We start from the raw sequence: 27,088 nt of genomic DNA, 5'->3' as shown, positions 1-27,088 counted from the left end.
AGAGAGAGAGAGAGAGAGAGAGAGAGAGAGAGAGAGAGAGAGAGAATTGGGCACGAGAAGAAATAAACACAGAAGTTCCCTTTCAGCTTGTCTGCTGATACCCGGGGCACCAGGGTGGAAGCTGTGAATTCTCCTGGCAGGAAAAGATGCGTCTGATCTGGGGTCCATTCAGGGCAACTTGCACTGTGTTTTGAGAAATGTGTGGTTGAGCAGCACAGCTCTAGTCGGAGGAGTAATGTGGGCAAAGTTCTAGGGTTGAAACCAGATGGCCTCCACTAAAATAGGATCCTGTGATGGCTATTGTCATTTACTTTCATTTCCTGAGGTACCATGGTATCTTTCCCCAGTAACTCCCGGGGATTTGCCTCCTTTTTAGTGGTTACCCATCACTGTGGTCGGAAGCGAAATCCCAGGCCCCACAGAGATGGTGTTTGGAAGTGGGAGCTGGGAGGGGTTTAGCTGAGCCTCACGAGAGAGCCTACAGGTGCCCACAGTCCTTGCCCCAGGTGAGCACATGCCTGGAAGAGAGTCTCATGGAACCATGCTCTACCTGGGTCCCAGACTTCCTGCCTCCAGAAGTGTGAGAAACAGACTTTTTATGAGCTATTTATGAGCTACCTGGTTTCTGTCATGAGAGCAGCAGAAATGACGAAGCAGCCCCTCATCATGTGGTGTGGTGGCCGCCATCACCCCAGCGCCTGAATATCTATTGCTAGACATTTGGGTTATTTTTAGCTGTTATAAACAATTGCCCAATCATTCCCATAAGAAATATCTCTGGAAGAGAACTTGCTGGGATTCAGAGCACACACCTGCAAAGCATATTTTGGTGTTTATTCCTGATAGGCCTCCAGAAAGATATGCAAGTTTATTTCCCTCCAAAATCCCATTTCTTTGCACGTTTGTGGCTCTGAATTTGTGAAGTAATTTTTGCAAGTCATTTCAGTCATGACCTTTACTTTGTTTTTTCCCCTTTAAATTTGCTTTTCTAGATAATGAGACTGAGTACCTTTGTTGGATACGTGTGTTCTTCTTTTAGAGAATTTACCATTTTGGCTCTTTGCTTATGTTCAAAATGTTATCTTTTTCATTGTTCGATCAGAGCATTTTGTCTGTCATGTATGCTGCTCAGATTGTTCTCCATTTGCCATCCTATTTTAATTTTGTTTATAGAATTTTTTCCTGCACTTAAGCTTTACACTTTTATGAAAGTATAAAATAAAAAAATCTGTTGTGGAAGATAGTAAACCAGCCAACCCCTGCACCCAGGCCCTCTGCAATGCGGCCTGCACCTGCACCCATGGCCAGGAAGCTCCTACTGCCCACTTGTGCCTTGGCCAGCAGAACGTGGCAGAAGCAAAAGTGTACACCATCTGCTCTCCTCCTTGAAAGCTTACTTCTCATCAGAAACATCCAGGGCAGAGGCTGTGATTTCTCCTGGCAGGAAAAGATGCGTCTGATAAGAGACACATGGGTCAGATGCCTCCACAAAACCAGTACCCAGTGCCAGTCAGGATCCAGCCCACCTGTGAACAGGTAGGTATGACCATCCCAGATGGTCACACCCCAGCCTGTCTGCAAGCTGACTACAGCCTTGCAAACAAAACCAGCAGAGGTCAGACATACCTGGCCCTTCTCAGCAAAACTGCCCCAATGGCCTGGAGGCTTGTGAGCCACGAGAAAGCACGGTCCTTGTACGACACTAAGGTTTGGTGTGGTTTGCCATGAGGCAGTATATAACTGGTTCTCCCTATTTTCTTCTAATACCAGGTTTCGAGATCTTTTTTGGTTAAGTATTTAATCCATATATGGGCTTTTGTGTGCATAGGGGAATGGAGTTTAGGGGTTTTTGTTTCTTTTACTAAACGTGCAGCTAATTTTCTCAATATCATTGGTTGAAATTCTTTCACACCTGATTTGAAATGCCATGAATTCCACGGCATGATATGAATGAAATTCCTATTGCACAAGGGTTGCTTCTGGACTCTCGAGTATGTTCTATTGAGTTATTTTCTTTTGTCTGTAGCAATAAATTACACAATGTTTAACTTCTCAATTTTAGAGTATGACTCGCTATCTGGAGTCCTCCTAGGAAATCACGTAGGAAACAATCATTAGAATTCAAGGGGAAGGATATTGTCTTAAATACAATCCGTATTCCCCCTAGGATCCAGCTAACTTTTATGGATATGGTGCTGATGGCAAAATATTTTTTGAAAGAGAAAAGATTTGATCTTTCATATTGTGAAATAACTTTGGGAGTCTGTGGTTTATAGAGATGACAGCTGTGGCCATATCTCTTTTTATTCTCACAACGCTGTAAGGTTAGCAGTCTGAGAAAGGCTCTGTCATCATGACATGGAGACGAAGGAGAAGGAAGCAGAGAAGGCGGAGGAGAAAGGCAACATTAACTCAAGGTTCACTCAGTGCTGGCTCCACACTGAACACAGCCATGCTCTCCCTTACTTACATCTCATAGCAACTGTGCGGTCAGTACTGTTTTTAGGTCCAGTTTTCAGAGGCAAATGCAGGATTAGAAAAATTAAGTATCTAGATTAACATTACACTGTAAGAGAGAGTCAAAATTCTAAATGCATATGGACAGAGGGAAAATTTTAAATAAAAACACTGAAAAAAATACACCTATAGGTTACCGATTGTTTTCTCTTAATGATGAGATCACAATGATTTCCTTTTTTTCCTTATTACATTTTCTGTTGCCCAACTTTCCAGCAAGAAACACATCTTACTAAACAAAATTTAATCATCAGACTAACAGACTACCAGTAGCACCCCCAACAAAGATGGACTCTTTTAGTCATTGAAATCTACTGAGACTCTCCGATAAAATGGTGGCTTGCTTTCTTGGGCAGCTTGGTCAGTCATGACACAGGAGAGAGGAGTGTGGTCACTCTCCATCCTGTCACATTCTTCCCCAGCCTGGTCCATCATCCTCTCCTCTATGCTTTTCGTGGGTGAATTCCATTCCCAGCTGGGATCCTGCCTTTGGACTCTCCAGTTCATACCTATGTGAAGACTGGAACCAAATCAATCCAAGAATTGTATGCAAAAACAGTTTAGATGATAATTATCCGACAAAGGCGTTTAGAAGGCAATAAAGGGTTTAGTTTTGTCCCCTTATTTCAATTTCTGCTCCTCAGGACCCCTGATGCGTAAGTGTAGGCAACTGTTGGGTACTGATGCCATGGGGGCCACATTTGCTTTATTGTAATGATAGAAAAATAAGCATTGTTTTATGAGGACAGGCAAGAGGAGATAACATTTAGCCCAAATGATAAAGGAGAATAAAACTTCTGAAAATAGGCAAAAATAGGAAAGAAATAATTTGACCAGAGAAAAAGAAATAACAAGAAAAACTGAAATAAATAAGTCATATAGCATATACCAGTTCTTTGGTAAGTCTATTTAGTATGAATGGACTAAATTCTCCTATTAAAAGACTAAGACAAGCATTTCTTTGGTTTTGTTTATAAAGAAATACACAAAGTTTAAGGAATGAGAAAAAATAGAGGGATGAATAAATATACACAGCAAATACACCACTGCCACCACAACTTCCTTCTTATTTGCATCAAAAAAAGTAGGCCATTTAGTTGTAAACTCCAAGGTCAAAGAGAAATGATAGACTTTGTTTTATAATCCTATGACAAGTATGAACATCTGGAGAGATGAATGCTTTTCCTTCTCTTTTTTTCCCTCCTTACTTTTTTGTGATAATGACTAGTCTTATTGCTGAACGTTCACATCTCAGTAAAATAATTAAGTACTAAGAGGATCCAGGAAGCCAATGTGAAATCAGTAGCTTAAAGGTAACAACAATATTGTTTTGCAGGGTGGAGATTCTGATTAGATTCCATTAAGTGTGCCAGTAAAATTAAATTGGAAATGTTACTCACATCTAAGAAAAGAAATAGAGTGTAGGCAACAATACATTCTCCAAACACGTGGAAAGGAAAAAGTGAAAAGCTTAAACAAACGAAAACAGAATCCAAAACCAGGCAAGAAAGGAAGAGGAAAAAGCATAGAAAATACAAAGTTTAAGATGGTAGAAAAAGCCTCAATTCATCCATTCTACAATTACACTAGGGAGAGCCTATGAAAAGCCAGTACTGTTTTAAGAACTAGGGATACAGCAGTCAACTAAACATAGAAGATCTGTCTTCATGAAGTTTCTATCCTAATGGAGGGAAACATAAACCAGACAAAGGAAGAAATCCTGTGGCAGGTCTTTCCGTGATAAGCACAGGCCAGACAACACAATGGATCTGTTGAGATGGAAGAAGGCCTCCCTGAGAAGGTAGTGTCTGAAAAAAAGAAGAGGGAAGCAAGAAAATCGACACTTGTGAGCAAATGGGAGAACATTCCAGACAAAGGAAGCCTGTGAGAATATCCTCAGGCCGGGACAGGCTCAAGGAGGCCACGCAAGCAGAGGGGAAGGCAGGAAGCTGCAGGTTCAGAGGGAGGCAGAGCTAGGTCATGTAGGGCCTGGAGGTCACTCAGTGATGTGAGTTTTCTCTGAGTGAAATGGGCAGTCTATAGAGGAGTTTGAGAGGCAGGTGAAGATCTGATTTATTGTTTTCAGGAGGATCTCACTCTGGATGCTGTGATGCAAATGGACCCAAAGAGGAAAAAGCAAGAGACTGTTGGGTGGCCAGGGAGCTTGGCCAGGGAAGGTGGTGAGGCCTGGATGGGGGATCCAGGTGGTGAGTTCATAGAACCGGTTCATAGAACTGGTGTAAAGAGATACTCAGGATGACTCTAAAAGATTTTGGATCTTTCAGCAGTGACAGTGAGTAAAAGTAGAATAAGCCTGTCAGTCAAAGGCAGAGACTGTTGGCTAAGATTTGAAAATATCCCTTTCTATTTCCTGGTCCTTCGTTTGGTTTTTCTATATTCCACATATCAGTGAGACCATCTGATAATTTTCTTTGCCCTTCTGACTTATTTTGCTTAGCAAATCTTGCAAGCTGGCCATAGGCCTGAGGCATAAGATAGGGGCGGGAGGAGAGTTGGGGTCAAAACAGGGGCAGGAAGAGCAGAAAGGACTGTGGTGATGGGTCATGGGTGCTGTGATGGTCGGTAGACTACGGGGACTGCACCTGAGGGGAGACATCAAATACGGTCCAAAAATTAACAATGATGTAAGAAAATAAATATGAAAAATTTTAAAATAATAATAAAATAAAAGCATCTTTGGTGATATGCTGTTTACAGCAGCATGTCGAATATCAGCATACAGAAAGGTTAAAAACTACAAAGGTGAAAAGTCATGAGACAAATATCGAAAGACAGCAGTCTGGTCCTGGCTATATTGATGTCACATAAAAGAGAGGTTCACTCTTGTATTCTCTGCCTCCTCCATCTTTCTCTAACTATTTGGCATTTGTGAGTCCTGTGCTCCCTGGGTGGGTACCAATGATACTCTACTTTGGACCCACCCCCAATTTAGGACAACCCCCAGCTGGTAGCATGAGGATTTTATTTTAAACATCTCCATCTGCTGATTGCTCCTCCATCAAAAATGGCCATTGGTTGGGGAGGGATGGGGCTGTTCATTTTTAAAGTGACAATTAAAGTGGATTGTCACCTCCACCAATTTCGCCTCTTCCAAGCTAACATGACAATTCTCTGTGAGAAGCTTGAAAACCGAAGGATCATTGTTAGGTTTTTTTCTGAGCAGCTCCGGGCGGAGCTGTTGAACACACGCTTCCCTCAGGACCACCATGTCTGGGTTTGGTCAGAGTGGCATGGAGCAGGCTACGCCTAGGAAGTTTCTATGAAAGGAAAGAAGATCAAGGGAGCTTTGCACGGTGACGCACTGGCCCAGGAGCAGCCAGGGATGCCGGCTCCCTCTGCTCACCGGACCCTTGGAAGCACCTCTGCTCTGGGGGTGCTAACGGCAGGTGTCCCACTTTGAAGATTAGCAGTGATTATACATTTAATTCATTTGTTCCCATTCCAAGTGCACAGTAAATGTATTGCAAATAAACTGTTGTTTTTGCCAAATGAGCACGATCTTTTCAAAAATTATTTTTCTAACTTTTGTTTGGAAAAGTGCAAATGTACAGAAAAGTTGCAAAAATTGTGTAATGAATACTAGATATTCTTTATGGCAAATCACAACTTTTAAGCATTTTTCCACATTTGCTTTTCTTCATCCCTAGATGTACCATCCCCTTTGGAGGAAAAGCAAATCCTTCCGCAAAAACACAATATAAATTTCTCAGCAAAGAAACCCTGATACAACACGACTATTTAACACGTGACCTCTATGTCAATCTCCCAAATTCTCCCCAAGACAAACTTTATAATCTTGATTTTTCCTATCCAAAATCCCATCAAAGATCACTATGGCTTTCAGCTATCATATCCATTCTATCTTTAGTCCAGCACAGTTTACTAACCATTGATTTATTTTTAAACAAGTACAACCTTTAACAAACTTATTGCATTTTGTTTTGAGAAGCAGTGTAATCGATAAAAGTTAGCATCTGTTTACAAACTGTTTTCTCCCCTATCAGAGATGGACACTGAGGACCAACTAAAATTCGGAGACACACCACCAAACGAAGAATCCACACAAATTGACGTTAAGTTCCTCTAAAATTATCATAAAAGTAAATGAAGAGATAAGAAAATTGAAAACTTAATCATTGGTGATTAATCATTAAAACTTAATGAAACTTAATCAGTGGTGTTTTCCAAATCATAATCAGCTTTTTCACGTGAGGAGCATCTGCTCAATACTGAAAAATAAAGTTTCTGGAAGCCACAGACAACCGTACAGTGTGGTGTTGTCATAACTGCTTCCCTCCTATCAAGATCCCTTAATGGCCTGCACCTGCCAGTCCCTGACTGCCCACCTGTTTACTTTTCCCTTCCTGTGTGTGTCCTTTGCCACAGCCAAAACCTTACCCACACAAATTTCCTATGTCTCTCAAATTCACCGTTTATCCACAAGACAGGGCCCATCCTGTCACTGGCATTAATAAGAATCATGTGGGCAGTTTATTAAATACTGGGCTCCAGCCCTAGACACTGCATTAGTGAAGCAGAGAAGCGCGGTACAGTGTGCATGTTTTTAAACTGATTACCCAGGAGATTCTCACATGACCGATCCAGTGGCCTACCTTGGAGAAGCGCTGCTTTGGGAACAGTGTACATCTTGCTTCTCAAAGCCGGGGCTACACCCAGCTGCATCTCAGTATGTAGAGCCGGTCAGCAGTGCTGCCTCTGGGGCTCCACCCAAGATCTTCTGGTTCGGAATCTGCCTCCAACAAGATTCCCAGGTGATCTGAGTGCACACTAAAGCCTGAGAAAGCGTGTTAGCACACAGAAGAGATGCTGGCCATGTATTTTTGTCAGGGCTGTCGCGGCTTTGGGCTGTTACATTTTAGAAACCTCACTGAGAAACAGGACATGGCAGCCACAGTTCTCCAATTTGGTTACCCTTCTCCAGAATATGACAAGTTCTTCCTGAGATTATTTTATTCTCCCTTTAACAACAACAACAAAAAAATCTTCCCTGGAAAAGAATGTGCTATTTTCAATCCAATATCATTTCCTTCAGGCAGCATTTGACATATCAGGCTCATGCTCTTGCTAAGTTCACATATTTGATTTGTTGACTTAAGCCAAGATATTGGGGTGATCTCCCAATGAGCTCATCTCCTCTGATGAAACCAGGAAGGTCCTCCTGGTGTCCAAGGGATAAAGTGTCTCATCTACTGGGAGAGGATGGACACTCCTTGGCCAAGAGAAGCCAGAACATCTGTTTCAGGCGAGCTCCATCCTGTTGGCTGAGCTGAGGCGGCAGGGCTCTCTGGATAACGCACTGGGTTTTCATCAGAAGACATTGCCATGGTCATCTAGGAATGATGGAATCCACAGGGAATAAAATTTATTAATATAACAGTGGGCTAGTGTAGTGGCAGGATGGGGCACACTGCAGATTTTCTGATCCAGCAGACCGGGTTAAGGAGGAGAGAGTCCTGGAGCCCTAGGTGGCTTTTACAGGCTTTTATTAGGATTACCAGGTACACGGCAGGCAGGGGCGCTGAGGGGCTGGGAGGCTGATAGGCCTCCCAGCCCCCAGCAAGTCTTCGCTCTGGGCTCTCCGGCCTTCTCTCATGTTCTCTCTGCTTCTCTGCTCTCCTGCTTCTGCTGGCATCCCCGTGACACCGCCCTTAAAAGCCCAGTCTCAGCCCAGGTGAATCCCATCTACCTATGCCCACACCCTGCTCCAGGTGCCCGCCCTCAGGCATGCATTCAGGACCACAGTGTTCTGTCATCTATCCTGATGGAAGGAGGGCAGAAAAGCCTGATGCTTTCACTTTACCCTCCAGCTAGAAAAGCCCAGAAGCCAACTCAGGCCCTGGCTTTCCTTTTGCTCATGTACTCTTAGTGGAAATGGAGTTAAGAATCTTTCGTGAAGAGCATTTTCACGGTCTGAAATAATCTGGAAGAATAAACAGAGAAATTCATCATAAAAGAGACTAGAAGGACAATGAAGTTTGACTTCTGTTCCAAAGGTGCTCTGGCTACTGCAGTGCAACCGTCCCTGAGTAGGCAGGTTCATTGCTGATTGGGGCAAACGACAAAGAATCTTGGGGTCCTCAGTAGATCTGATGTGCCTTTCATGCTGAAGCAGGGGACCAGATGCTCAGGCCAACCAGCAGGCAGGGAGACAGTCAGGAGGGAGGCTGGGAGGCTGCAGCCCCCGTAACCTCTGCACCCTCCCGCGGGCTTCTCTCTGCTGCTCCCTCTCAGTCTCCCTCTATCTCTTGGCTGGGAGGTCTGTAATCATCGGCACACGTGCCTGGTTCTCATGCCTCAGGCCCGGGTGCCTATGTGTGCCTTGTGCCCAGCTCCCAAGTGCCTTTTGCACCAAAGTGGTATCATATGTGAGCAACGAAACCCGGGAGGAAAGCAAGGCCACAGGTGGCAGCCGTAGAGGCTGGTGGCGAGAGGCAAATGAGAGCCAAAGTAACTCCATTTTCCCTACGATTACTTTATGTGCATTTTATACAGCTAGTAATTTTCTTAGAAAATTACTCCTCTGCCCCATCTGACGCTCCTCTGCCCCATCTGAAATTCTCTTTGCTCTCACCTACTGGGCTGGAAGGGACCAGTCACCAGCAGAGATAAGGCTGCAGGGCTTCCCAGACTCATGGTAAGCGGGGGGCACTCAGCTCATGAAACTTATTGGAGAAGCCCCCTTCTCTGCCCTGATCTGGAATGTACCACTTCTCTTATATGACCTATTGCTGCTCCCTCCAAAGGGCTGTCTGACTCAATGGCCCTTACAGTGACCAGCCTATTGTCAGATGTCCCCTCTACTAGGGCCCTTCTCTTGCCCATGAAATTTCTATATCCGGTGTGAATCTGTTGCTACAAAAATACAGTCACTGACCTTTTCTCTTATGTAAAGAGTAATTGGAAAATACACAAATCTGGCTGGGCAGAGAAAAGTGAATGTTCTTGGGTGGGAAGTCACAAAAGCTGTTGGTTGAACTGTGAGCTAAGTGCCAGCTGCTGGCAGGTTACATTCTTGTCACACACTGGGAGCTCCAGGCAAGGAAGGAGATCAGGCTCAGGTAACAAAGAATAAGGTGAAATTGCGGGGAGCTGGAACAGGAAGGCAGGTGCCCTGCAGGCCGGGCTAATGAGCCAGATGCTCAAGTGCAGAGGGAGAAGGTGAGCTCAAATCCAGTCCATTTGGGAACAGTCATCCATGTGGTTGAGCGCCTGTCTCCTCTTCTCTGTTACATCCCTTTGCACTTCGCATTCATGTGAGTCTTAAGAAATCCTAAGCATTATGAAATGTGAGATTTCTAGGTCAACAATTTCCAAATGATGTATTAAGGTAGCTAATTCTGGGAAAATAGAATAGGCAACCAAACTTGACAATCTTGAGCCGAAGTCCCCAGACCACTCGACGGGAATCTCAGAAGCCACCAGACCAGCTGCTGAAGGAGGCCCTAACAACAGCTTTTAAATGACTGACAATATCCTTAGAGCCAGCCCAGCCTGGCTATGGATGACTGTGGACGGCAGCGGATGACTTATTTCCTGGACTGAACAAGTCAATCTCCGGGTACTGGTGGGGTCCTAACAGACCAGCAGTCTCTCCCACGAAGGACTCAGGAATCTGGATCCACAAACTTGGCTGCTCAGAAACAGACTTTAGGAGCCCAGGGAACTGGTTCTAGAGGAAGCTGCGTGAGTACGTGGGGTGACATCTCAGGTCTCAATGCTACAGTCCTGGGGGCCAGAATTGCTCCTGGATGGGCATTTAATATGGAGGGGAAATGGTTTTAGAGTCAACTGCCAAATAATCAGGGAAAAAGGAGCAAAGACGACGGTCAGGGAGGAAAGTTGAGAAGGCCATGGCACCCGGGCGGTGGGGCCAAGCCCCTGCGGCTGCAGTGAGAACCCCTGCTGGCCTGGCAGAACCCCTGCTGGCCTGGCAGAACCCCTGCCGGCCTGGCACCGGTGCCCTTGCAGAGCCAGCTGGAGGCCGGGCTGGGCTCCGAGGCCGCGAGGCCCGGCAGGCACAGAAGGGCCCACGTGGCAAAGACACCGGGGTGACAGAGGGCCTGGAGGATGCAAGATTTGTGACAAGGCAAAGCCAACGAGAGGGCAGGGCCTCGTGTGGGCGGGGCCAGCAGGGGCGGGGCCTTGTGAGGGCGGGGCCAGCAGGGGCGGGGCCACGAGTGGGCGGGGCCAGAGAGGGCCGGTCTAGGCAGCACTTTATTGCAAAGTGTCTGGAGAACCATTGAAGAATTTTAAGCGGGGTTGTGACGTTAGCTGTGAGAGTTGAGGGAAGTCACCTAATATTTCCAATACTCTGTTACCTACCTAGAGGAGACAAGACCTTTCCCAGGTACTGGAGAACCTGAAAATTCTCAACTGAGATTATTAGCCATAGAAGATGATAAATGTACTCAGGAATTTCAGCAGCTGATCTGTAGCAGCAGAATTGGGTCCCATCACCAACCCCCAAACCCCTTATCTGGTGCCATTTCTTCACCTACACACAATAAGGGTTTGATTAAAAAAGTGTAAGATCATTTGTAATCCTAGGATGTCCTAATCCTGAGGTCAATTGAAAAAATATGTGTTTTAATTATCATTAATATTGTCTAACTTTTTGCTTTTTTATGGAGGAACCAGACCAGACAGCTGCACAGGAAAAGCAGATGTTTAAAAATAAGTTTCATGGATAAAGTGTATTTTTTCCCTTTTCCTGGCTCCTTTTGACCCGTGGTTTTTGGCTTGACCCTTAATGTGAAAACACCGTGCACATCCATTTCTTAGGCTTTCCACCCCCTCAAACCCACCAGCACCTGGGACAGCAGTGGGGGCCTGCGTGGGGGCTGCCACCTCTGTCCCTTGGCTTCTGAAAAGACAGGCTGCGTTTCTGCTCTTGAGCCATTAGTGACATGATTTCAGCTAAACATGTAAAGTGCTTTTACAAAAATTACATACACCCCTGATCAACATAATTAAGGGTCATGGAAAGGTTCTAGAAAAGTCAGGTAAGAGTTCAAACTTGCCCATTTACTCAGGGGTAACAGTGCCTGCGGCATTTCTATTAGGGAGATAGTATAAGCACAGCTGGCAAACTGGGTTAATGACTAACTCAGTTAAGTGACTCAGATTAAACCCCCACATCCTGACTTGTGGTCACTTAGTGGTGCTGTTGAGAGGGCCATGTTTGGTCTTAAAATAATACCTTTAGACCTTTGACTACCTTTATCTCAGAGTTTGAATCACCTTCTGTTTCTTTTTCAGGTTTTGGTGAACCAGGGAGCACATAAAACACACCACCACCCATTTTGGGATATGAAAGAGTCACTAGAAGCTACTCGAAGTCATGTATTGAGTGAGTTGAACTCAGAGGGTGTGAGCCAGCCCCCCTTGGCTCCAGCTAATTCACTCTGTACCAAATTTACCTGCCTCTGGATGAAAACTGGCCATCATTACCTTTGGAAGGGGGATGAGGGAGGGAAGCGCTACAGAGGGGAGAAGAGAGTTATGTGCATAAGTATCACTCGAGAATTCTGTTTACAACATAGATTATCTGCACATAAATATAAAAATGTGCTCAACTTCATTTACATAAGATGAATTGAAAGTAAAGCAAGATACCATTCCTCTGATGCTTTCTGTTGGTAATGCTATGGGAAAAGTAGACACTCATACATTGTTTGCCCAGTCCCTGTGGAGAAGTATCTGGAAATATCTAACACAGGCACATTTACCCTTTGACCCAGAAACCCCACTTCTGATAATCTATTCCGCAGAGACACCTGTTCATATAATGAACGACATAAGCAGACAGTCATTTACTGTGGCATTGTTTGTAATAGCAAAAGACTGGAAATAAGCCAAGTGCAAAGCAATAAGAGATTGGTTATTAGATAGTACAGCCACACCATGGAAGATTACGCAGTAATATTATGCAATATAAAAAGGAATAATGGGGACATCTATCTATATGTTCCTAATATTAAGAGATCTCTAGGATATAGTATTAAATGAAAAACATAAAGTTACAGGTTACATGTATGCACAGATATATGCGCATGTACAGACATATGTATGTTTAACTTTTGCTAGAAAGGGGGAAATATAAATATGTTAACACTTTTGTATATTTGCATAAAAAACAAAAATAATGACTAATACAAAGGATGAGAAGGAAAAAGGGTCACCAGAGAGGGGGATGAAGGGAGCAGTCCACACGCTTTGCTCCGCATGTGCTTGTGCACACTGATTTTTGCACTGTTGGCTATTTGATAAAATCAGATTTCCAGTCTTCCTTCTATTCTAATTGACTTGTTCGAGATGAGACTCAGAATTCTGTATTTTTATAGAGATTTGGAGCCAGATGGGTCAAGGAATGCATGCTGAGAAAGATGCCCTGAGTGAACTTTGTCCTACTTTATTTTATTGGCATTTGGTCCTGACAAGTCAGCTCAGCTGAATGAATTAATATTTAACGGTACATCATGTTCCAGGAACGGCTGCTGGGGTGGGGGTGGGGGGCACTGCAGAGTTGATTGCAGAACCCTAATAGCATCAGTGGCTGCACGGAACGATAGAGAGGTCAGAAGCCTGTAGAGAGAGTGGTCCCATGGCAGGGAGGCTGTCCAATGGTTGAAATCCCGTGGCAAAGCTGTGTATCCCCGCCTGTCCTTAGAGAATCCAGGAGCACTCCATAGGTGTGCCTGCCGTCTCCATGTTATGGAAGGAGCAGATCAGAGGGGAATTAGCAAAAACTCCAGCACTGACAGCTGGAATGGCTTTGTGGGTTGAATTGTGTCCACCCCAAAAGATAAATTCAAGTCCTTCTGATCCCAGGTATCTGAGAACGTGACTTTACCTGGAAATGGGTCTTTGTAGACTCAACCCAGTCAAAATGCAGCCACACAAGATTAAAGTCTCCCACCCAAAATGACTGTGTCCAGGAAGAAGGGAGGTGAGACACTGAGGCCTGGAGACATCCAGACACACAGGAAAGGAGACCAGAGGCGAGGCGGCGACAGCCTGATGCGGCTGTGAGGATCGCAGCCACCACCAGGAGCTATGGGGAGACAGGAATGTTCCTCCCGAGGGCCTTCAAAGGGGGCCACCGCATTGCCCACACCTTTTGGACTTGCAGCCTCCTGTCCAGTGAGAGAAAAAGGATCTGTTATTTTAAGGCCAGCCAGTTTGCCCAAATTTGTCTCAGCAACGCTAGGAAACGAATGTGAATGGCAAGAGAGAAGAAGGCGTGACCAAGCCAACTGTCAGCCCACAGGGTGTCTGGGGGGTTAGGAAGGATGGGAAGCTGGGTTCTAACTCACCAAGGTTTAGGCTTGAGTGGGCATGTCAGGGGAGATCAAAACAGAGACTCTGGGAGGGGCCCCTCGGGATGCCATGGGGACATTGGCGGGCACTTCATGCATCACCGACTATTAACTAAGTGCCCACAGACGCCTACCGTTCCGCAACGCTGGGTCTCTCAGAATGACAAAGAGGGAGAGGCATGAAGTCCCTCGCCCAGGAAGATCATGTTATAATTGAGAGGTGGGGCCTGTGCTTGAGAACTAACCCCAGTAGGAAGACATACCTCACGAGGAATGGAAGTTTCAACTACGGAAGAGAAGGGTGTTGTGCTGGTCAATCATTAACCGTTGGCTTGGCAAAGGAAAACCTGGATTTGCATTGTGTGACAATGTCTGTGGTGTAAATATTTCCACGGTGGTCAAGCTCACTCTCCCCATATGATGCCATTGAACGTGAAGCGGGACGAGATGCTAACAGTCAGCCTTGGAGTCATTGCGACCAGTCCCGGCTGGCCCAGCACCCATGGGTGAGCACTCTCAGGCTGGGGAAATGGAGGGTATAGGCGCTTCAGGCTGGGCAGATTTGAAAGGAAATGAAAGAACCTTTCCCAAGTAAGGAACAGGATTGGAAATGGAGAGAAAAATCGTGCTGTGGAACCAGATGCACTGGAGTTAATGCCTCGGTGTAGGGCACTTTTTGTGTGATCTGGACCTCAGTTTACACATCTGTAAAATGGTACCCAATCGTGCAGGAGTATATAACTGAGACATATAACTTGGTACAGAACAGACACTCAGAAAGGAGAGCTGAATAGCTTTGTTGAAATGTTTGTGTAGGGCTGCAGCGGTATATAAAGTTGCAAACACACACATAGAGTTTATTTACAGGCACTCCTCAGAAATATTACGGTTTCGTTTCCAGACCACCATATTAAGGAAATATTACAACAAAACCAGTTATACGACATTTTTCTCCTCACAGTGCATATAAAAGCTATGTTTACATTGGGCTGTCGTCTGTTAATTGTGCTGTAGCATAATGTCTGCAAAAATGATAGATAATTAAACATGACACAGAGGTTCACAGCAAGCACCTGCTGGTGGAAAGTGGCGCCAAATAGATTTGCTTGTGCGGGGTTGCCACAAACTTTAAATTTGTGAAAAACCTTTTATCTGCGAGGTGCCATGAGACAAGGGGCCCTATACACACACCTATATATTCACATGAGTGAATATATATACACGTGCGACACAGAAACAAGGATACACGTGCGTCTGTACACATAGGCGGGGGCTCTGCATTCACGAAGGAAAGCTAATGTGGTCACACACAGGGAGGTGACTGTGGCCTCAGAGGCCTCTAGAACATGACATCATTCCTGTTGAGTCGTTCAAGGACATCTGAGGAATGAGAAGCCTTGAGCAACTTAGGAGGGAAACATCCTGCCCTGGTCTTTGAGGCGACAAACAATCCCAGCAGCACCGGAAAAAGCGCTCACGTGAGGATGGGTTCCTTCCAGACTTACGGGCAAAAAGGGATTTTAGATCAGTGTTTATCCCTCAGGAAACAACAGGGAAACAGGAAGCATTCTGCATTCTGTCAAAGAGGTGAGCAACAGCTTCAGAAACTTGAGAAAATTCCTCCCAGAGAAAAGTAAGTGTTGCTGAGGGTGTGATGGGACCGGTAGGAGCATCTGAAGGTGTTGGAGCTGGTGGAGTCACAGGGTGGACAGAAAGAGCTGCTCTATGGTGGGTCGTTCAGGCTAGCAAGGTGGGGAAAATGAGCCTTTGGATAAACAAAGTTATTATGGGTATCCAAGGTGCCTATTCTAATGGCTTCATTTCTATGTGAAGTCATTTTTAAGAAACAAAATTGACAAAGCAATGAGTCCCTTTTTAACATGAGGAAAAAAAGACCATATTTTTAAAATTTAACAATAATTAATACATAACATTATATTAATTTCAGGTGAGCAACATAATGATTCAATATGGGAGAAACAACTCAGCGGGGAAGAGAAATAACCTATATTTATTATGCCTATCTAGTGCTACTCTCTGTACTACATATTTTACATAGATCATTTCATCTAATAGTCAATGTAATTAAAATAAAATCTTACAGATAAGGAAACCAAGACTTGATGTGTCTTAGAAATGTGGTCAAGATCACAGACCCTGGCAGAGGAGGTCTGTAATTGGAATGGTAGAATGGAGCTCTCTGGAATCTTAAGGGCACACCATTTTGTTTTTGGAGCTTTAGGTCTTGGTCTAGGATGTGATGATTAATAGTGATGGGGAAGTTGGCTCTGATTGTCATTATTAACACCAAGTTCACTCTCTGGGGGTTTAAGTTTCTTAATGATTCCCCACAGTTTTAGTCAAGATTTCAGCAGAGAAACAGAACCAGTAGTGGAGGGAGGGAGAAAGGGAGAGATGAATGGATGGATGGATGGATGGATGGATGCATGGATGCATGGATGCATGGATGCATGGATATATAGATAGAAAGGCCCACCATATTATGAAAGACAATCTTCTCTACTTAAACTGATGATAGGTGTTATCACATCTACAAAATACCTTCCCAGAAACACTTTGATTAGCAATTGTTGGAACAACTACACACTACAGCCTAATGTAGTTGACACATAAAACTAGCCATCATACTTCCTAAACTCACATAATTCTGTTTTATAATACAGAGATAATCTTGACTGGGTGATCAAAGAAAGCAGTGCTTTTATGTTATACTCAGGATTCCCTTCAGGGTCAGAAACAATGTTTGGCTTCTTACCACTGAACTTGAGGGATGTTCCCTTAATTGTGGTTTAACTGTACAGCCTGGGTAGCCTGTGGCCCAGCCAAGTCCTACACACTTTACCTTGGATTGAGAAGGTTTGTAGGACTTGTAGTGTTTTACTTTCATTCCCTTTTTTAGAGGTGTACTTGGTTTATAAATGAGTCCATAACTCTGTGAGAGTTTTCTATCATGGACCCAAATGGCGCCTCACCCTCCCAGCCCCGGAGCATTAATTGGCACTGAAGGTCAATGTGCAGCTCCTACAGAGTTCCCCAATATAAACACTCATTAATGAACACAATTCAAAAAGTCCTGATTTTGTGGGGCCTCATGCCCCAATGACCTTTGGAAGATAAGTGGGGCTGAAAGCGGGTTGGTGATTTCACACACTGACTATCGCCTGAGTCATGTTAACAGACCACCTCATCCAGTCTTGGCTGATTATAAACTTTCAAAATATTTCCTAAGATGCTACTTCTGAGAATCCTGCACAGCCAGTATCGGTGAGTAATTCCCTCTGATAAATTGCTACTGTTCTAAATGTGTATGTGCCTAGAAGTGTATCTACACAGGCCAAAAACACTTCACTGGTTTTACTTGGTGCTTTCAATGTTTCTTTCTTTCCTGCATTGCACCCTTTCTTTTCATCTCTACCTTGTTTTTCCAGCCCTGCTTTGGCCCATAATTTATTAAACTCTAGTTATTAGAGGTGTGATACTATTCTTTCTATTCAGATTTTTCACTCAAAATTTTTCCTCAGGTCACTGCTGGCAGGGACACCACATGCAATCTGCTGTTTTTCATCAAGTCATTGTCCATTCGCTTGAATTAGCGATAGCAGCAACGGTGGGTTGTGATGAAGGGTGATCTGGAGGTCACGACTCATTGTTTCCTTGACTGGTCTACTCGTTACCAGACATAGGATTGAGGCCTTCACAAAACAGATTTGGTTCCTCCCCAAGATCAGCTGCCCAGCCATTCCCTCTCCTGGTCAGTCTTACATTTTGAGAATGATGACTTAGAAATTTCATAAAACAAGATAAAAAAGAACAGAAAGCTGGATTGATAAGAAAAAAGCAAAAGCTTTGAAATCTTATGAGAACTATTAAAATCCAGGTATTTTATATACAATACTACTATCTACTTTCCACTGTTTCAAACGGAGAGTTCATCTGGAGGACAGCTTCTAGATTAGTCAAGATTCAAAGGTTCTAATGCTTGGCAATTTGTTGTTAAAATAGAAAATGATTTTATTCATCTCCATTTATTTCTTTAAAGAGTAGAGATAATACTAATATCGTATTTTTTATTATTCAGCACCAGGCACTGTGCTAAGTGCTTTGTATGCATTCACTCCTTAAATTGTCATCAGAACTGATTAGATCCTAATTATTCCCATTTCAGAGATGAGGAAACTACTACAACATAAAGAGTTTAAGTTGTTCCTTATCACACAATAGAGAGTGGATCTATAATATAGAAACCTTTCAAAAACCACAACTCTGGTAGCTTTCACATAAAACCCAAAAACCAAAACAAGGCACTTTGCTTAACACGTTTTTATATTATTTCTCTCATTTGGACAGAAAGAGTTTTTTGCTAGTTATATCCTTAGTTGTATTTATATATTTACACCAATTATAACACTTATCAATTATAATATTTATATCAATTATAATAATTTATATAATAAATTGTATAAAATTATATAATTTTATTGAAATTCTCATCACACCAGAATTCATCTAGAAATTCACTGAATACTCATTTGTTGAGGATATTAATTTTCCTGAATGGTGACATGACAATCATCATGTGACACTCCTCTTCAAGAGCGCTCAGGAGTTGCCTGTTTTCTGTTGCATTAAATCTGAATCCATCAGGCTGGTTTCCAAGGTCTGCAGTGATCTACCCCACCTCTCCTGCCAACCTCACCTCACATGAGCCTCCAGCACATTTCCCTCCTGCTCCCTGCAGCATACAGGGGCTCTTTGACTGGCTTCTGTGGTTTCCCACCTAGACTGCCTTCTCTTCGCATTTCATATTATTCAAACATAGACTTCAAGTCTCCTCTCAACCCTCAATTTTTCTTTCCCTCCCACATTGGTCATTTGTACCTGCTCCTCTTCCTTCCCAACCTCCCATAGGAGGTGTCGCTTTATTGTATGCACTTGGCCACATGATCATATACTTTCTTTTCCTCTAGTCTAGTGCTTTTCAAACTCTGATGGGCAGAACCATCTAGTTCCTAAAAAAATTAAAACTAAAATTAACATATGATCCAGCAACTCCACTTCTGTGTATATGCCCAAAAGAATTAAAAGCAGGATCACAAGGAGATGTTTGTATAACTATGTTAGAGCACTATTCACAATAGCCAAAAGTGAAAACATAAGTGAATGAATGGACACACACACACACACACACTGGACTATTACTCAGCCTTAAAAAAGGAAGGAAATTCTGATATACGCTATTGCTTGGACAAATCTAAAGACATTATGCTAAGTGAAATAAGCCAGTCACAAAAGACAAATACTATTTGGTTCACTTAGATGAGGTACTAGAATAGTCAAATTTATAGACAGAAATAGAAGCAACTAAAGAAGGGAAAAGGTGGAGCAGGTGTTTAACAGGCACAGTGTTTTAGATTTGCAAGATGAAAAGGGTTCTGGAGATGGATCACAAAACAATGTAAATGTACTAACACTACTGAGCTTTGTATGTGAAAATGGTAAAGATGGAAAATTTTATGTTATATATATTTTTTTTTCACCACAATATTTTTAAGAAGGATAATCTGTGAAGAGATTATAAAACAAAGGTTTCCAGGTCCACCTGCAAGATTACAATTTTTGAGGTCTTATTTATCATTCCCAGGGAGCCACTGCCTGCTTTGAAGGCAGGCAGCCTTCAGGACAAATTTAAAGAGATGTTTCTAGCTTTTGCATATAGGTTAAGTATTGTCTTTAAGACAATGCCTGTAAATAAGAAGGAGGAAATAAGCATTGGATAGAAAGTGTTAGATGCCAAGCACTAAACACTTTATGGTGAGTTCATATAGTGAGAATTTCCCAGCTTGTTAAATGTCTTGTGTGTTGTCTAAAGTGCACGTTTGGTCCATAATGCAGACTTGGGCACTATGTGTTAGATGCCAAGCACTAAACACTTAATATTATGTCTATTTTATATCCAAGACAACTGAGGCTGAAACACTCGGCAGATTGCCCATGATCATGAAGATGAAAAGCAGAGGAGCAGGAGTTAAAATGGAAGCACGGGGACATCACCATCGGATCAGTGCCCCAGCTCCAACCCCTAGACACACAGGAGACCTGGCTCCCAGCCTCCACCCACCATAGAGTTTGGCTCCTGCCATGTGACTGAACTTTGACCTATGCAACTCAGGCCAATACAAAAGAAACTTCTAGACCTGGCCCTTAGGACATCCCATTTACTCCCCCATCCTCCCTCCACAGCATGTTTGAACACTGTGAATTCCTGGTGGCAGTCCCTTGAGCTGGAGAACGGCTGTCCCAGACAGGACAGGAAGTAGGAAATGAATGCCTATTGTGTTAAGGCACTGAGAGGTCACCACTTACTTGTTACTGCAGCAGAACCTATTTATCCTAACTCAATCCAGACCCTGTCCTTACCATGACAGTCGTCCACCTCCCGGTCTCTTTTGTATTTCTCACGGCACCAGGGTAACGTTAGCCTATAGCAGTTCCCTCCCAACCTCACCAAGCTAAAAAAAAAAACAACAAAACTTTGTCATTGACATGGTTTATTAGAATGATGAAAATTCCAGGCTGAAAGAGAAAGAGACGGAAAAACCCACACCCTGGCCATTGAAGCAGCGCCAAGTAAGTATTTAAGCAACTTTTAACTTCAATTTCCTCCTCCCACCTTATGTCCCCAATTTTTTTTCTCAACTTGTGTTATTTTTCTAAACCTTCAGAAAACCAGTGTTTTAATTTTAGCAAAGCAAATGCAGAACAAAACACTTCAGAAAAGGTTAATGATTATTTATAAATAAATTATTGTTGCCAAATGAGTCGATGCTCAGAGTTGAGCTCACGGACGGCAAATTAGACACATGCCTGAATATGCCCAGCAAGCTTGGAGCCCTCTGTCCAGTGAGCCTGCCAAGCTGGAGAGGCTCTGATCCACACATGGCCTCGCACATGAAAACAGGAAATGGACGTGGGAGACTTATATTTGGGCCAATGGAAGTAATGAAGACAAGCAGAGACCGCTCCCCTAAAACTGGAATCTTCCAATGTTATTCTGCAAAATGCCATCTGAGCGTTGTGTCTTCTCTTTGGTATGTGTGCATGTGGCAAAGAGCTCACCAGTCCCCAGTGAGTCTTTATCCCTTTCTCTTCGGTAATAGAATCACCAATGCTTAGCAGGCACATGGCTGCACTAAATATAGACAGCACTTCCCAGTCTCATTTGGCAGCTGCTTGTAGCCACAGAACTAAGTTTCGGTCAATGGGATATGAAAGAGAGTGAGATCCACACGCTTAGGATAGGACCCAGAAGTGGTAGGGAGGCTTCTTGGCATTGTGATGTGGACACGATGACCTTGGAAGTTAAGAATGAGGACCAGGCCCTCAGAATTCTAGAATACAAAGCAGGAGGCTCCTGGGCCCCAGATGATCCTAGAGCTGCCCCCAAAGCCCTAAGCTACCCACACCCTGGTGTTTGCGTGCAAGATGTATGACCTCAATACTCTTCTGTCGTTCATAGAGACTTGGAATCTTCATGTTTATGGTGAGTTCATATAGTGAGAGTTTCCCAGCTTTGTTAAATGTCTTGTGTGCTGTCTAAAGTGTACATGTTTGGTCCATAATGCAGACTCGGGCACTATGTGTGGACGTAATCTGTGGTTCACATTTAAAAAGATAAACAAGAGTTGGGAACTTAAATGTGGAAGTCCTTCCACTGAATATTTGCTCCTGCAGGAGGTAGAAACACAGGCCAAACACAGTTTTTCACAGCAGTAAATAGTTTATGCCTTGATCAGAATTTAAAAAGAATTGGGTTTTGTGTGAACCGAAAACAGGTTATAATTCTGAAACTGGAAACAAAAGTATTTTTGCTGCCAGCACTACTTTGTTGCTTTAATTATTATGAGGCTAATGCCTGAAGATAAAAGACAAATGACAGTACGTGGGAGAGTTTGTAAACATAAGCTCACACACACACACAACTAAATGTTTGATAAGGTATTAGAGACATGTGCATTCCTGGTTCAATAGTTCCAATTCAGATGGAAGAAAAAAGGAAAGGTTGAGGTTTATGATAGTTTTACTTTATAAATTCAGAATGATAAATTATATCAATGCAAAAAGTCTTGCTTGAGTCTACTGTTAAGTGACAACAAATATTTTACAAAAGAGAGCCTCTCTGATGGTGCAAGGGAATAAGTCTCAGCACTATGAAGCTATCAGCAGCCACTGCGGCACGAGTTTGATCCCCGGCCAGGGAACTACCCACATGGCCCAGCAGACCTCTCCTGTCTCCCCACTGCTCCCCTCTGCAGTGTATTTCAATGGATCTGCCTGTTCTGCTCCCCACTCTGTCTCTGGTGAATCCTCTCACCCCCACCCCCCGCAACTCTGGCCTACACCACAGCTCTTGTATGCATAAATAAATCTTTAAAAAATATATGTGTGCATGCATCCCAGTCTGGAATTTCCACTCTCCCCCCATTTCCTAACAAAAGAATCAGATTCAATTAAATAATAATTTTAATTAAATCACCATTTCTGGAATGCCTGTGTGTGTCAGGCTCTCTGCAGCCTCTGGTGACTTGAAGATGAATGAGCTGTGGCCGCGCTGATGTCCAGAGAGCATGGTTTCTCAGGGGAGCCATGGACGTGGACAGCCAGAATCCGAGCCAGAATCTCTGCATGGCCTATGCTCACATCATGAACAAAGTGCTCTGGCAACAGACGGAAGCAGTTAACCGTCGCTGGGGTCAGAGGGACACCTGAGGAAGTCTCATGAATGAACAGCATCTCTCAGGCATAGGAGATGGGGAGCTGTCCCAGGGAGCTGAGAGCAAATGCAAGGACTCCAGGGAGGAGAGTGCACATTCCACGCCAGCAATCATGTTGGGGAGCAGCTGACCTCGGGCAGCCAGGAGAAGGAGCATTCCAGTCCTGGGGGAGGATCTGGGCACCGTCACGGCAACAACGCCCACTCTCATCACAAGGCAGTTCATTTGGAAGCTATTAAAACGTTAGGAAAGATAGTTTCCTGTTTGAAACAAGGGAACGGATAGCATTTGTGGCTCACAGGCCTGTGCTCAGGCCACAGCCCCATCCCTTCAGGCCCATTGCAATTTGGTACCAACCCACATTTCCAGCATCATCTATGGCCACACTCCTGCTCTCCATGCTTTAAGTGGAGCAGCAATGCCAGCAGAGTGGGGGTGGGGGTGGAGTCCTTGCTAGAGTAGATGAACACAGCCTCAGGCCTGTGATATGCAGCCATGGACTTGGCACTGATTGACTTCCACTTCTATCTGACAGGTAAATCAGAAACAGTCCTTAGTCCTACTAGATAGACAAGGGTGTATATTTACGTATATTCTCAATGTTGCCCCAGTGTTATGTTAACTCTCCTGCCACCTGTAATGTAGCCATAGAAACCAGAGCTATCTGGACTTCCCATACCACCTTGCATCAGTCCATTACACCAATGACATTATAATAATGAAATGAGCAAGAAGTGGTTAGAAAATTGCAGGCCTTGGGATGCTCCATCAAAGTGGGAGGAGGTGAATTCCCTGAAGATTCAGAGACCTGTATTGTTGAATGAGTGGAGGGTTATTGAATGAGCAAATATACCAGAATACCCCATGAAACTAAAGGACAAATGATTGTGTCTGTTACTTCTCAACACTAAGAAGGTAGCATAATTCTTAGTATGCTGCTTCTGCTAATAGAACCAGCATATTTCACACTTGAGAATGCTGGTTTACTAAAAACACCTTAAGTGCCATGAAAGGTTGCAAGATTTGAATCAAGCCTAGCTCAGGAAGGCCAGGGAGTAGATCCAGACAGAAAAATAAGCATCCCCGCTGCTTAGGTCATTTGTTCCAGCAGGCACCATTGTACTTGGGGCACCTGTGATGGGAAAAGCCACTGTGTGGAGGTGATGGCAAGTTCTGATAGAATAATCTCAACTCAGACCCAATAATGTTTAAGCTGAGTATCCATGGCCAGCCTAGTTGACACGTGCAGAATAAGAATCACCACTCACTGATCTTCACAGGTGTTTATCCAAATGAAAACATCCACACAAAGACTAATGCAAGATGTTCATAGCAGCTTTGTTCATAATATCCAAAGACTAGACACAACCCAGACACCTGCCAGCAGGTGAGTGCATATTCCTCATGGCGTATCTATGTAATAGGCCATTATTCACCAACAAAGAGGAGGGATACATCAGAAGCATAGAAGACATTTAAAAACATTACACTGAGTGGAAGAAGGTGCAAACAAATACCTACATGTGATCCCATGTATATGAAATTCTAGAAAAGAAAAGGTTAATCTATGGTGGCCCGAAAGCGACCAATGGCTGTCTGGGCTGGGGGTTGGGGTAATTAACTAGGATAAGGCACAGGGAAAATTTGGAAGATGATAGAAATGCACTAGATGATTGTAGTGGTGATTTATGAGTATGTCAGTCAGAACTTACCAATGTACACTTAAAGTGGATGCATTTTGTTGCTCATAAACCATATCCCGATTAAAAAGTTTACTTCTGAAAAACAGCTGAAACAGTTCATATCGCTACTGACAGTGTTTTCCTATTCTTGACAGCCTCTTTATCACATTATGTCATTATTGCATCTTAAATTTCTTGTCATTCTGCTGGCTGAAAAGTGCAATTTCCAATTTTTGAGACAGGCAAAGCTAATGTGCCAAATCCAATTTTGGCGGGTCATCCACTGCCATCTATCAACCAAGACCACACCAAGACCACACTGCGTTGGAGATCATTGCCAATGAAGCTGTTGCTGATGAGAGCATTACTGGGATGACCATGTATGTTTTCTGTTTTTGTTTCCAAATAATTGTCTTAGTATCCCAGCTTTCTCCAAGAATTTCAACATTCAGCTTTGTTCCATTCTTGTAGTTAAGGTTCATTATTTATTTTTTGTCACTATGCTGATTCTTACCAAATCCCAGGTTCCCACGAGGAAGGCAGATCTTTGGGGCTGCATCTCGGGAAGAACATTGAAGGATTGCTGTCCCCAAGCAGTGTCTACCAGCACCCTCCCCATTTCGTGACTCGGATGTTCACTCTGCCCTCCATTTCATGAACGCTGTTCGAAACATGCAGCTTCAGGACAGGCCCCAGCCTCCTCCCACACTGGTTGCCGGCCCTAAGCTGCGGCTGTTGGAAACACAGGTCTTAGGAACCATGAGGTCCAACCTTCACATTTTAAAGCCAAGAAAACTTGTCAGTCAGCTAGTAATGGCAGAGCCAGAGCTAGAACTGTAGACTCCTAACACCTCAGTGACAACTATTTCTACTGGATTCCACTGCTTCTTGAGTCAGCAGAGTTGCGACTCCCGAGAAGCAATTAGATGCTGGTGCCCACACTTGTAATTCTTCACATGGCAATGATTTGGGGAAGATTGAGAACACATGACATCATGAGTTTATCCAAATTACTTTGTTTGAAGAAAAAAACATACTTGTGATCTGCAAGACTTAATGAATGAGCTAATACAGTGGATGTTTCCTCGGTGACAGCTGTAAGTAGGACAAATATTTGTCTACTACAGCGGTTGTGTATTTGCTTTGACTTTGTCTTGGCATATTTTTTAATGGAATCTTCTTTCACTCTGAAAAATGTCCTAGTGAAAGATAAATTGTATTATCATTGTAATTATGTGGCGTTTCTAGCTAATAAAGAGGCCTGTCTGATCTGCTACATGTTACTAAATATGTGGGGGGTAGGGCAGGGAGGTTGTTGTTTGGGGAGAATGGCTTGTAATCAACTTCTAAGTCATACTAGGTTAGGAAAAAAAAGCACAATACTTTCATATCATTTCTGGGGGAAAAAAGGCAGCCAACTCAGTTGCCCAAGTTTTGCAAGGATGACCCTACAACACCGCTTTAAAAATTTGCAAGATTCCAACTGTCCATGTATCTGCTCTCCATAAGAAAATTGGAGCTCCATTTTGAAAGAAAATATTTTTGATGGAATATAGTATTAAAGTTCATCAAATTTTACTTGTGTACCAATGGAAGTGTTTGGAATCCAACATGAAATCCCAAGGTTGACAGCGCACATGGGCTGTGCACCTGCATCTATGAAATCTCTTCTTGTTTTTACTTTTGGCCGAGGGTGGGTAAGAGCAGAGCCTGGCTCCCAGCATCCAGTGCCCCTTCACACCACAGGGCTCCTTGCAACCAGGAACTGTGATCTTCTCCTCTCTGGATCCCATTTAGCAACCCTGGTAATTTCAAAAGGGGATTCTCTGAAGACATCGATCTAATAAAGGACACATTTATCATAGGCAAGTGAGAATAAGGCAGGGAATTCTGAAGACCACCATAACCAACCCCACAGACTAAGTGACTTCAAGAACAGCAATCGATTTCCTCACCAAGACCAGAGTGTGACAGGGTCGTGCCAGGGTCAGTATCTCCTGAGGCCCCTCGTCTTGGCTTGCAGTTGACCATCTCCTCCCTTTGTCTTTGCATGTGCTTGTCAGTGTGTGTCTGTGTCCTAATCCCCTCTTCTTATTAGACACTAGGCATACACTGTGGAAAGCATTGTGGAGTTTCCTCAAAACACTAAAATGGGATCTACCATATGATCCAGTGATTCCACTCCTAGGAATCTACTCCAAGAACACAGAAACACTAATTTGAAAGGAAACCTGCATGGCCATGTTTACTGCAGCATTATTTACAATAGCTAAGATAAGGAAACAATCCAAATGCCCCCAAAACAGATGAATGGATAAAAATGTTGTGGTATACATACACAATGGAATATTACTCAGTCATCAAAAAAGACAAACTCATGCCATTTGCAGTAACAGGGATGGATCTAATAGAATTATGCTAACTGAATAAGTCAACACAAAAAAGATAAATATGGGATGGTTTTACTTATATGATGAATATAGGGAAACCAAACAAAAGGTCAAGAAAAAGACAAAACTTGCAAGCTGACCATTGATCTGAGGCATCCAGCAAGGGAGGGGGAGTGAGAGGGGAGGGAGGAGCACAAGGCACTGGCGTGATGGTTCACAGGTGATATGGAGGTGGGAGAAGTGTGTGGGTACTACACCTGAGGGGAGAAACCAATTACTGTACAAAAATGAACAATGACGTAAGAAGATAAGTGATAATAAAATTTTCAAAAGGTAAATGCGAGGAT

This window comes from Talpa europaea (genome assembly GCF_964194135.1).
Source record: "Talpa europaea genome assembly, chromosome: 2".
Classification (NCBI taxonomy): Eukaryota; Metazoa; Chordata; class Mammalia; order Eulipotyphla; family Talpidae; genus Talpa; species Talpa europaea.
Note: the sequence above shows the minus strand (reverse complement) of the source record.